Source organism: Dermochelys coriacea, chromosome 3, assembly GCF_009764565.3.
Source record: "Dermochelys coriacea isolate rDerCor1 chromosome 3, rDerCor1.pri.v4, whole genome shotgun sequence".
NCBI classification, from domain to species: domain Eukaryota; kingdom Metazoa; phylum Chordata; order Testudines; family Dermochelyidae; genus Dermochelys; species Dermochelys coriacea.
Genome location: NC_050070.1, coordinates 171260214 through 171272719, shown reverse-complemented (window position 1 = coordinate 171272719; position 12506 = coordinate 171260214). Strand labels below are relative to the sequence as shown.

General features: G+C 38.6%; 1 protein-coding gene across 4 annotated transcripts in view; it reads right to left on the bottom strand.

Moving 5' to 3' along the window:
• The window catches only part of BICRAL (BICRA like chromatin remodeling complex associated protein), an 82905-nt gene that overhangs the window by 67729 nt on the left and 2670 nt on the right, over window positions 1-12506 (bottom strand). Inside the window, exon 2 of one of the 4 annotated variants that reach the window (XM_038394036.2) lies at window positions 1-493. This exon is cut by the window's left edge and continues 1394 nt beyond it. The exons of 2 other annotated variants lie outside the window; for them this stretch is intronic. The gene's annotated coding sequence lies outside the window, so the exon portion shown is untranslated. Of the gene's footprint in view, window positions 494-4617; window positions 4776-12506 lie in introns of those variants that run through there. One more of the 4 variants, XM_043511857.1, reaches the window with a different exon arrangement.

Sequence of the window (12506 nt, the reverse complement as noted above, 5' to 3'; positions counted from 1 at the left end):
TTATGGTGATTGATATAAGTAGAACCTCTCTGAGAAACCAAGGGCTAGATTACCTTTGATTAATGTACAGATAGTATCTAAATGTCCTAATTTTAAATGTAGATGTGGTTAACATTACTTTTAATGGTTTAAGTTATCCCACCCTAAAATGAAGCACACAAAAGCACACCTCCTCTGGGGTTCTTATTCAGGCAAAACACCATTTGGGCCAAACTCTTCCTGGAATTACACCCCATTCAATATTATTGACTTCAATGAGATTTTTGCATGATTAAGAACTATTGGATTGGGCTCCAAATATAGGCCCCTATATTTTCTTCTCATTTGGGGAACAGAGGAGAGCCTGGCTTTGGAAGGGTAGAGAAGCGTGCAGTTACTGGCTCCTTTTCTACAGTCCTGTAAAGCACCACCATTAGGGTTCCAGAGGTAATGAAGGGGCAGTGCAAAGTGAGAAGAAAGGGGAGAAGGGTCAAATGATTTTTGGTGGGGTCTCCTGTCAAAAAAACATAAGGAAGCCAATGTAAATTACTGTAGAGGCTGCAGTAACTTGCACTTCCTCCCCCTTGGAGGGAGTTTCTAGGACAATAACCTTGCTGTCCAGGTTCCGGGACTGCAGGGAGCTGATGAAGTGGATGTACTGAGGCACCTTGCCTCCACCCCAGCCCCCAAAATCTATGTTGGTCAGCAGGTTTAGAGATAACCCTTTGCCTCTTCTGCTGGGTGACAAACCTATACCCATTTGGAGTTCCTACTCCCCTCTGCAGGAATAATCCATAGAGAGTAGAATTTGGCCTACACTGTAGTATTTATAATAAAGACAAGAAGTTGGAAAGGACTCAATAGTTCGGACAATAATGAGATTTGCACTTAAAGCAGGACTAAAATCCCACCGTTCTACACTTTAAAGTTTCAATTTGTTCTTCATATTTAAAACAGTAACTTTTCAGAAGACTATTGAATTTAACATTTAAAACATTTTAAAATGCTCCCTTTTTGAAAGGGGAATTGCGGGTGTCCCTGCACCAAGACCACATCAAGTGCTCCCCATGTCCATGCTGACTTAGTGCACAGGGAACAGAGCCAGCAGTGATGGGGAAGACCTTCAAGTGCCAATGTGGTTCCTCCACAGCCTGGTTCCCCCAATCAAATTCTATTCCCCAATTTCCCCACTACACACATCCTGATTGCTCCCTGGCTCCACCAACTTCCTCAACCATCATAAGGAACCAAGAGAAGTAATGGTGCTCAGAAATAAGAGGACCATAGCAAAGCAAGGTTGTGGGGGCACGGAAATCCTTGTGAGGACATGGTGTGGCAAGCAGCTATAGCAGGTGTGCAGGGATACGGAGACATGAGGGAGAGGTGAACTGTGGGGGGTAGGAGAAGAGATGAGGTGGGGTGAAAAAGAGTTTGAACTAAGGGGAGAAATAGAGGGGAGAAAATCTGCAGTCCGATGAAACATCATTCCCCTTCTTTTCCACCTGCAGGTCTGTCTCTCCCTGCACTCAAGTCCCATGTCTCTATTCTTCACCCCCCCATGATCCACTACCCTACCCCTCAAATATCTCATTTTAATGCCAAAGTGACCTACAATCTACACAAATTTGGCATGTCCCTTTACTTTTATTGTTGAAAATTATTTAGAAGCAACAAAATTACAAGAAAAAAAGATTACCGAATTATCTATTTACATTCAAAGGAATTAGTTTCACAGCATCCTAAATTTCCTGCATGTGTCCTTTATTTTGGGTCTTTGTCACACTGCATTGCACACTTGGAGCTTAGCCAGTTGAAAGGTATGCTTCACACCCCTGCCCCATTTCCCTACTCTTTGAAACCACTTCCAGACCTACGGCCTGGAGGGATTATGTGGCCCCCATCCCCTCACTGGTAGCACACATTCCTCCCATGACTCCATACAGCTCTATTCCTTTATGAGGTCTCCCAGTCTCTCAACTGGTCACCATATATCCCCTCTTTCCCTACTTCTACAACTTTTAGATGAAATGTATATTAACATGAATATATATAAATACAAATACATCTATATTTACAGACAGATCAACAGTTAAAAGCTGAAAGTAGTAGGAAAGTAGGGGGCCATGATAAGAAGCAGGGATATTGGTGGGATGAGTGTATGCAGATAATCAGGCATGGAGGGGAACAAGAGCTCTACAGGATGACATGGAAGAAAAGATTTCAGCTGTACAGGATTCAAAAGGGAAGCTGAGCTATGAAGAAGCATAAGAGGATTCTGGTGGGAAGGCAAACAGAGGATTGTGCATATCAGTACAGTACTAATAGCTGTTCACATGGATAGCTGTCATAGTATTGACACATTTAAAAAACTGGGAAATTCCAGTTTTAAACTTTGAGTTAAGATTGCTAGTCTGCATCATCCTCCAATGCAAACTGTAAAAACTCATTCAATTCCACAACTCCACTCCATTCATTAAGTACTTCCCATCCAGCACACGTGATGCATGTCTCCTTCATCCCTCTGAACAACCAATGTTCAACCTGAACTCTGACCATAAACATACCACACTGATACTGCCACATAAAAATTACTGCCTAACTGCAAACATTTACCAGTATACATCATCCATTCACAAAACTTCCTAAATGTTTTTTTTAAATCCTCACAGCCACTATTGTTAATCTGATACTATGCCACAGTTACAAACCAATACAAAACCATGTTCAGAACTATGTAGACTGTAACTTATGAAAGCAACACAAACCCAATAAATTTAGCAAAGTTAAGCCTTGTTTTTCAGGTTCAGGGTGAAGTATCTGTGGGTAGTGAAAGGGAGGCAGCTGTGGTTGAGAAAGGGATGTGATGCGTGGAGTGTAGAAGATTTGTTGAATTACTTATTGTATTCTTCCTTATGTTTCATGTTTTTTTGTTGGTGAGATAAGCAGTCTAACCTTAACTCAGTGTTAAGTGGCATTTTTTGTGTAGGAATGTATACTGAAGAGTGAAAACTAAAAAATTTTTTTTGTCACATTTAATGAACAAGGACTTGAAAATACAAACACGCTGCTTGTGAAAACATATTTTTCCAGGTCTGGAAAGAGCTCTGGCCATGTTTTGAAGAGAACAGAAACTGGTATTTGTGTGCCATCATTTGTATATAAACTTAGTGTTTAATAACCCATTTCAAGTCATATGGCACTTGAGGTTTATTATCCTTGAGGAGTCTTTTCTTGGGGACTCAAGCTCTAAATTCAGTCCCTGCTTCCTGAGGATAGCTCTCTTCTTTGTGTACATTGATATATATTTCTCCACACCTGTTATTTGTGACATCCAGCTCTCTAACTGGTTCAGTACAGACTGAGTTTTAAAACAACTACACTTTGGTTGGAATATAATAATTATCTTAAACATTACAAAGGATTACTTTTTCAAAGCCTCTTTCTATTACTCATGGCAATTAGGACACACCAAGTGAGTTTTACAGCTGTTGCTTTAAAGCTCCAATTAAACAGTGATTTCTTTTGCTTTCCTTTCTTATTTTTAATACAAAGCCTCGCCTTTTATTATAGCCAAATATACATATAATTTTAATCCAAAACTAGACAAAAACCTAAACTTTTAAATGATCAGTTCATTAGCTGTAATTTTAAAGAAACAACTATGATTAGCTCATATTTCATAAGCAAATGTAAACCTCATCTACATTTTGGATTATAGAAAAGTTCTTATGGACATATAATGATTCATGTGCTTAAGCTTAACATTTGACAAGTAGAATTAAGTGATTATACTACATATAATACAAGGAAAACAAAGACTACCCTATGTCCTTTCAGAATTAATGCTAATTTTATTTCTGAAGCGTCTCCCCATACCTACCACCAAGTCACTCAGAATGATGTATAACAATTCACAATAAAATAAATAGTACAACACACATAAAAAATATTTTCTTTTTGTTTTCTCCCTTTTGAGGTAGTGAACTCAGCTTGGGGATGGGAGGCAGGGGTAAATGGCCTGTTGATAATAAGAATAATTTTACTGTTTGGATGGCAATTACAGTATCAAAATGCATTCTACTGTTTGGTTTGAGTTCTGCATTTGGGTATCTAGCTCTGACATCTGGTTCCCTTCTTCAGTGGTTGTTTTAGGCTGCCCCAGGAGGTGGCGCAATGCTGCTATGGGCTGGGATTTGGAGGCCTGGGGGATGGTACCTTGAGCCCTGTGATAGTGGGAAGAGGGAGACAGAGGGGAAAATACATATTATTGAGATGTTTGACTTTGAATTTTTTGGCTTTACCAAAATTGTTCTCAAAAGGAGAGGATATCAATGGACAATGATCTTGTCCTATTGTCCTGCTGATTAATACAGGTTCAACTTTGAATGAAGTTAGAACGATTCAGGATTCAGTGAAAGATGAGGCCCCTGACTTTGCAGGTTTGCCAAGACTTGCTTGGACAATACTTCAGCTGAGTATTCAGTGCCAGCATGAGTGGTGTAACTGTTTTGTTTACAGCCAACCAAAAATGCAAGAAATCTAGTCCAAAACTGATCACATATATAGCGTGCTGTGTCTTGCTTCTCTGAGAGACCTGGAACAGTGTTAAAATGAGATTGGTGTTAGTCTGTTACTCACCCTGCTGCACAATGAAATCCTTCTAGGAGCTGCTCAGGTTGCTCACCATAGTGGGTTTAAAGACACCAAAGATGATAGTAAGAGATTACAGTACATCAATCTCCATGTGGATGACAAGTTCTCTGAATAAACTCAGGAGTTCATGGCCATCATGACAATGATGAATCTATGCCAGACATCATGACAATGATGAATCTATGCCAGATGGTTGCTGGATCAACTCATATGCTGGGCACAACTCTTGATATGGTGTTTGGAATAGGAGTACCAGAGTAGTCAATTGCCTTAGTGGATGAGAGCTATCTGCTTAGACTAGACTGATGTTGGTTGTTTGAGGAAACAACCAGAAGAGATGACAAAGAAAATTTTTGCCTGCCTGAATTAGGCAAATTGTTGATGTTGATCATTTGTGGAACAGGTGCACAATCTAAGAGTCTGGCTAGATTCCAAGCTATCAGAAGATCAGGCAGCAACTACAATCAAATCAGATTTGCCCCCCTCTACCCTGCCCATTATATGCAGCAAAAAAATTGAAACTGTTTCTATCAGATTTAGATCTTGCAGTTGTCTTCCGGACCTTTGCCACTTCCAAATTAGACTGCCCCAATGTGCTCTAGATGGGACTACATTTTAAATCTATCCAAAGACTGATGCTGGCGCAGGGCTCAGCAGCTAATTTAGAAACCTTGCCATGAGCACATTATACTCATGGTTCTGGATCTACACTGGCTACTTGTTAAATACGAGGTAGAATTTAAAATGTTGATTTTAACCTGGAAAGCCCTACTTAGCCTAGACCCTCCTTACTGGAGAGACCATCTCTCTCCCTGTACTATACTGTCAAAATTGTATCAGTGGGTGCACCTGAGCTAGAGCCCCACTACTGTAAGAGAGAGTGGGCAGCTGGCAGGGTGTTAACCAGGAGGTCCCCTCCGTTTTGGAACTCCCTCCCCTCCCCTGAATGTCTGAAATAGTCAGAATGTATTGATGTTCAGGGCATACTGCAAGGGTCATGTTATTTTCTCTAGCCGCGAAGGACTAGTAAGGCTTTGTCCAGATAGATTAAATATGTTTTTTTGCTGCAGTTTTATTGTTGGTTGTTGTGACTATCACCATTAATGGTTGAAGGCTGATTACTGGAAGAATCTCTTTCGCAATTGTACATTTAAGGATCATCAAGAAACACCTAGAGTAAGGGACAAATACTCCTTTTAATTGGCAAATAAAATAAACACATAAAACTAGTGAGAGAATGAATAAAAGCATTCTCCTTAAAACAATGACTGCGTAGGGAAAAATAGGGAAAGCATAAGGATATAAGTACATAAGAATATCAACAATGGTTATGTAAAAGTAATACAAAAGAAACTGGGGAAAAAAGATGCAAGATATTTAAAATTGACCTATGAGGGTAATGGATTGGAATAGAGGCCAAGGCGAAACAAGTTCCACATCTTAGGGCCCACCACAGCAAAGGCACAATCAGCATTTGACATACACCATTCAGGAGGTAGCTCAAGTAGGCAATATTAAAGATGTAATTCAGAAGCTAAACACCAGTGGGTTGCAACAAAAAAGCAGAAACACGATGGAGCATCTGCTGTTGAGTAGAACTGTAGCAGGAAAGACATTAAATAAAAGGGAGGCAATATGAGTAGCTAATGGGAGTCAAAAGAAGTCCTGTGTTCATTTTTGACTCTCCCGTTGATTCATTGAGAGATTGTGGGTACATCACTTAAGTTCAAGTTTTTATTAGTGGCCTCTATTTTTGGGTGTCCAACTGCAAACACCTAGGCCCTCATTTCCAAGTTATCTAGGTACTTATATGATTCCCTCTAGTAACACAGTATCTTTTCAGAGGTGCTGAGCACCAGCTGCTCACAATTGGAGTTTTAGGTGTTCAACTCTTCTGAAAATCAGGATCAATGTGCCTGAAGTTGTGCAGCCAGAAACGGAAGCATTCAAAATTAAAGGCCACTTTGGAAAATATGGCTCACAATCACTTTCACCATTTATTAAAAGAGAATAATATCACTTACCTATCTTTAAGTCATTTTTATATTTTTGAATAAATGCAAAATAGTAATTGCTGTAGTATAATTCCACTGCTAAATTATTTTGGACCCTATTCTCTCCTAAGCGAGAATAATCCTGAGAAAAATAGAAACTGCATCTTTTTACTTGAGAGCTTCCCCTCTAATTCTTCCATCTGGGAGACAGGGTTTACCCTGGCCCTTGCTCAAGAAGTGCCAGGAAATTTGGCCCACAAATTCTCAGAAGTCTTCAATGGATCTTAAGACTTTCATTAAAAGCCAGAACCCTCTAGGCTGAGGCCCAGTGCACATGCACATGAACCATCTAGTCACATGTAAAGTCCCATTGATTTCAAGAACTACTCAACATGAATAAGGGTTGCAATGTTGGGCTCTAGATAATTAAACAAACACTGGCAGACAAAAGAAACTGTACTTTTCTGACCTGATCCCTACACTTTATTTGGGCCCAGTTCTTGCTCATTTTTTCATTCTCATAAAAAAATGTGCAAGATTGGGCCATTGTTTTGAGCCAAGTATAATAACTAGCTCTCAATGAGCCAAACTGTTATCTTTTTCAGCTTTTATAGCAGAGAATCATTGTGTAATCACTGTAAATGGAGATGTGAAGCTATGGGACACTCTATGTTTCATGATAACAGTAACCTGAAAAATACTGCAGTAGGAATCTGTTCCACATGCATGATATGGAACCTGCATTGAAGGTAACGGCATGGAAAATTGGGTCCTATTTATTTATAAATAAATGCCTTAACACTATCTTATATATCTTCATTATTTAACAAAGGGTTAGATATTCAAAACACAATCTTTAGTTGAGACCAAATATATGACTACTTTGCACTTATAAAATCTATCAACCAAGGATCTCGAAGTGCTTTACAAATGGACAATTAGCTAACTTTCACAATTCACCTATAAAGCAGATGACTACTATAACTATTTTATAGGAGAAACTGTAGCAGAGAAGTTTAGGGGCAAACATTCAAAAGTTGCCTCTAGTTTTGCATGCCTCCATTTTTGGATGCTCAGCTTTAGACACCTAAGGCCAAATTTTCAGAGGAGCTGCGCACTCACTACTCCAGTTGAAGTCAGTGGAAACTGCAGGAACTCAGTATCTGAAAATCAGTCCCCAGGTATCACAAGCTGGGCACTCAAAATTAGCAGAAAGAATTAGAAATTTGGGACTTAACCATTTTAATCACACAGAGTCAGTCTTGTGTCTTCCAGACCTTTGCTAAGCCCCAGATCTGTGCTAACTCCCTCCCTGCAAACATGAAGTTTCACCTCTAAAACATTTTGAAAGAGATTTGAGCATGTGAAACACAGGTTTACAACAAAAGTGGAATTTCAGACTTAATGTTTGCCACTTAAAACTCTGTAATAAATGGAAGATAATAGATTTTTTTTTTATAAAGGGTTTCAACCGTGGTACACATTTGACTGTTAAATTTTCATAATACTAAAGGTACAGTTAAAGTCTGATTTCAAAAAATAACTGAATATAAATGCTAAATAAAAAGAACTCAAAGCTTAATCCACAGAATGCTAAATCTCTAATCTATCATTATCCACAGCAGCATGGGAGGTAGTAATGCAATCTTTCCCATTTTGCCCTGCTGATGTTCCTTGACAAGAAAAACCACTTCTGGGGCTAAAAGCGTAGAGTAGTCTTAATTCCAATTCAATCCTTGACTTCTTCAATGATATCATCATGTTGCCAGGTAATATTGTGATGATGGTTTTCACCACTAGGAACTAGGCTGAATTGCATGTATTCCATACAGAAACCAATAGTAAATTGGTAGCTACTTTCAGTCATTACTGAGGCCAGATTAAACCAAGGACCCACATGTGAAAGACTTCATAACTCACTACTACTCATCTAATTTTATCCAACAATTTAGACTTTTTATGGCTTATCCACAGTACCTGTGAGAGCTTTCACTGTTGCATTGGAGAATCTGAGCCACCCTGTTCCGTATGCATAATAAAAATCAGAATGAAAAGCAGCAGGATCCAGACTTGAAATCAATGGAACTACTTATGTTATGGGAATATACAGTATACAGTTTTCAGATTTCAGTATTTTAGGGTTTTTTTCAAATTTCCAATATATATTAGAAGGGAATTGCCCATATTACAGACTAATGGCCTGCAACATTTTAAATTCAACTCCATTTAATTCAGTTCAATTCCACCTGTTTATATCAGGAAAAAATTTGGTCCTCAGTATTTAGTTTTAATTTTAAATCCTTTTAAATTAGAAATATAAAGAGAAGCCCTAAAACATTAAAAGCAGCCCGAACAGGTATCCTTTGTCAACTCCTAGTGTCACATTCTAGTTGATTGAAAAAGTAGTGTATGTTAAAGGAGCCATGTCTAATCACCTTCACCAGGGCTTCGCAGGAGAAAATACAAAAAGTAATGTGGAAAAGGCTAGGGCATATTCCTCTTCAATACGTTGTCTCTGCAGAGCCACAACATAAAAATCACATGCCTGGCTAGGGTGACCAGATGTCCCGATTTTATAGGGACAGTCCCAATTTTCGGGTCTTTTTCTTATATAGGCTCCTATTAGTCCACACCCCCTGTCCCGATTTTTCACATTTGCTGTCTGGTCACCCTGTGTCTGGCCTTGCAGACACAGAAACAGAAACTTGAGTAGTAAGAACCAATGGGGCTGGACCTATCCTTCAAGCGTACAGTACACAGACAAAGGTATACATATCCAAAAGGAAGAGAACAAAGTGGGAAAAATCAGGGTGTCAACAGGACCAATAGAAGGGTTTGAAGTCTCTATCCAATAAAGGAAAAAAAGTGCTTCCGGAGGAGACCTATACCAAGTCTCAGCTCACAATGAATTATAATGAACTTAAAAATTCTGGAAATAGAAATTAATAATGCAAATGTTAACACAATATCCTAATTATATATATGCTGGCAGAAACTGTCTTTGTAAGTGCTTCTATCGTAATTACTTTGGCTTTTTGAAAAGATTTGATAAATGATATTTACAAAACAAAATATGAAACGGCATTAAAATAGAACAGAATTTTATACAGAGCTTTTCACGTGCAAAGTATCCAAAAGCGCTTTCAATAATGTGTTAGGTACTAGGGGCCTGATTCTCGTTTTCAGTAAGGCCCTTTTAAAATATGTAAAGGGTGCAGTGTAAAAAGGTCTTAAAGTGAGTGTAAATATAATTCATATGCTCACTTTAAGGCCCCATCAGAGTTCCAGAGTTGTGTAAAAGGGCCTTAGTGTAAATGCGAATCAGACCCTCGTAGTGCAATGGTTGTGTAGACCAATGCCGCACCCGTTATGCAGCCATCAGCAATTCACACACGGACAAGCCTGAACCCTAGACTCAGAAGAATGCAGGACTCCTATGCCCACACAGAGCCATATGATCTGTGTTTCTTGCTGGTGCAGCTTTGGGTCTTGGATAAAATAATCCTATTTGACAGACAGATACTGCTGGACAGATTTATAGAGTTATTCTCTATAGTTTTTCAGTAGTGACAAAAGTGCAATGCAATCTTTAACTTTCACCTGAACAGAACTATATGGCACAGTAGTAATGGCAAATTACGAACCCAACTTCTGACATGGAACTTGAACCCAGATACCTAATTCTCCCCTCAAATAAAGGGATGCAACTTCCACTGATTTCAGTAGTAATTGTACCAATGTAACTGAGAAGAGAATTGGGCCCTTTAAGGGTATGTCTATGCTGCAGCTCAGAGAGAGCCTCCAAGCCCAGGTAGACAGACTCACACCAGCAGGACTTGAACTAGTATGCTAAAAAAGCAGTATGGACCTTGTTGGTCAAGCTGCAGCTCAGACTCTCAAGCCCACCCAGCCCCGTAGCCTTGAGAGCCCAAGCCTCGATGTCCAGACTGATATTTTTAGCATGCTAGCTCAAGCCCCCAAGTCTGTCTTCCCCAGGCTGGGAGGCTTATTCCCAGCTGCAGTGTAGACATACCCATAATGACTTTCTTATCCAAAAAAAAAGCGTTACACTGATAACTTAAGGTTAATTTTTAAGAACATATTTCCCTAAAAAAATGTAACCTCTATTAATTAGAACTGTTATCCAAATTAATGTGCACAAAGGACATAGTTTAATATTTTTGTACTAGTGGAATCAACATTCTAATGTATTGCTCTGTCCACTAGTTCTTTCTTCAAGAGGCCATGAATCAATAAATCAAAAAACCAAATCAATAAAGCTTTTCAAATGTAGATAATGTTCTATATCTGTAACAATGTGATAAAGATTAAGCGGGGCCTGGGAGCATGTTTAATACAAGTGACATTTAAGAACTCCATAGGGCTGGTGCCTGCTCAGTACAGATGAACCTCTGTCTAAAGCACCAACAGCTTTGCGGTTAACAGAATGTTCAAAGGACTTCAGTAACATCTAAAAAGCTCTGCTGTTTGCACATGCTCAGTAATTTCAGAAGCTTAGAGCTAAACCAAGCCAGGATGGATTGTCAAAGAGACAACAAAAAGCATCTTCCTAACCACAGGCCCATCCACCTGCCAAATTTCAAGTTCCCCACTCAAAAGCATGAGGCCGCTAGAACTCTTCAAAGAAACAGTTACAAAAAAATAAGATTGGCAAAACTACCTATTTTTCTCTAACCATGGTCTCAGAAATATCTACACTGTTTTTGTTGAAAATTCCCCCCAAGATTCAGTCTGAGGCAAAGAACAAGCATGGAAAATTTCAACTCAAATGGTTAAAGTTTGGTAACGTTATAAACAGAAAGCAGGGGCTTAAAATAAAACATGCAACCTTAAATAGAGGTGTCACAGCCAGGTCTGCATGTGACTTTCTCGGTGCTCCTACAAAAAATACTGTATTAATAATTATTTATTGAAATCTGAAATTCTAAATGAGGAAAGGAAAGTTGTAACTTCTAGATGAGAAAATAGAAGGAAAGGATTTTGTTGCTCCTTTCTCTGTAATCTTTCATTACTAGTATACAGTGTCACCCTCTGATATCCATGTAACTCACTGGTACAAGAGTACTTTGGTTAGCCTCTTAACACCATAGATCATTTGTGTGGCTTAACAGTGTCAAAAAAATTCCATTCTCTATGTGAATCTCGTACTCACAAATACAGTTGGCTCTTGCTACTTTGTACCATCAGTAAACTGCAGGAAGTTCCCCTGGTAAGATTACCAAGTTTTGTGAGTAAACAATAAAAAATTATATTACATCACAAACAGTACTTATTTAATGTATTTTGACAAATGTAGTTTAGTGTCTGGTTATGTCGGACATTTCCTCCAGCACAAAACAGTTGATTGTGTACAATTTTGTAAAGGTAATGAAGTCTTCGTAACTTGACACTTCAATACTACACTCTCAAAAGCTCTCTCCTGAGATGCTGAGAAATGGTACGAGACTACTGTTTTTTGTCAAAGTTATCATGTTCATGAATAAGTGCTTTTATCATTGTACACTTGCATTATTTGTGTTGCCTACATCAGTGAGAGCATAAGGTAGGAAACTCTGCCTGTCACATGACACAACATACATCTACCTCTTATTTTAATAACAGAAACAAGAAAAAATAATAATGTTGAAGGAAAATTTTATTTATTTTTACACTAAGCTCATTGTACCTAATTAATGTCTGATGTAACTCCACAGCAGTTACATCAGGGATGGATTTGTTTCTGCTGTTAACTGGCATAAGTGTCTCTCTAGGACGTTTATATATTTCAGTTAACTTATGTTTTATACTGACATAATTCCTACAAAACAGGAAAAAAAAATGAGAGGCTTTCAGAATTTCTTTCTAATTTTCATGATTCAG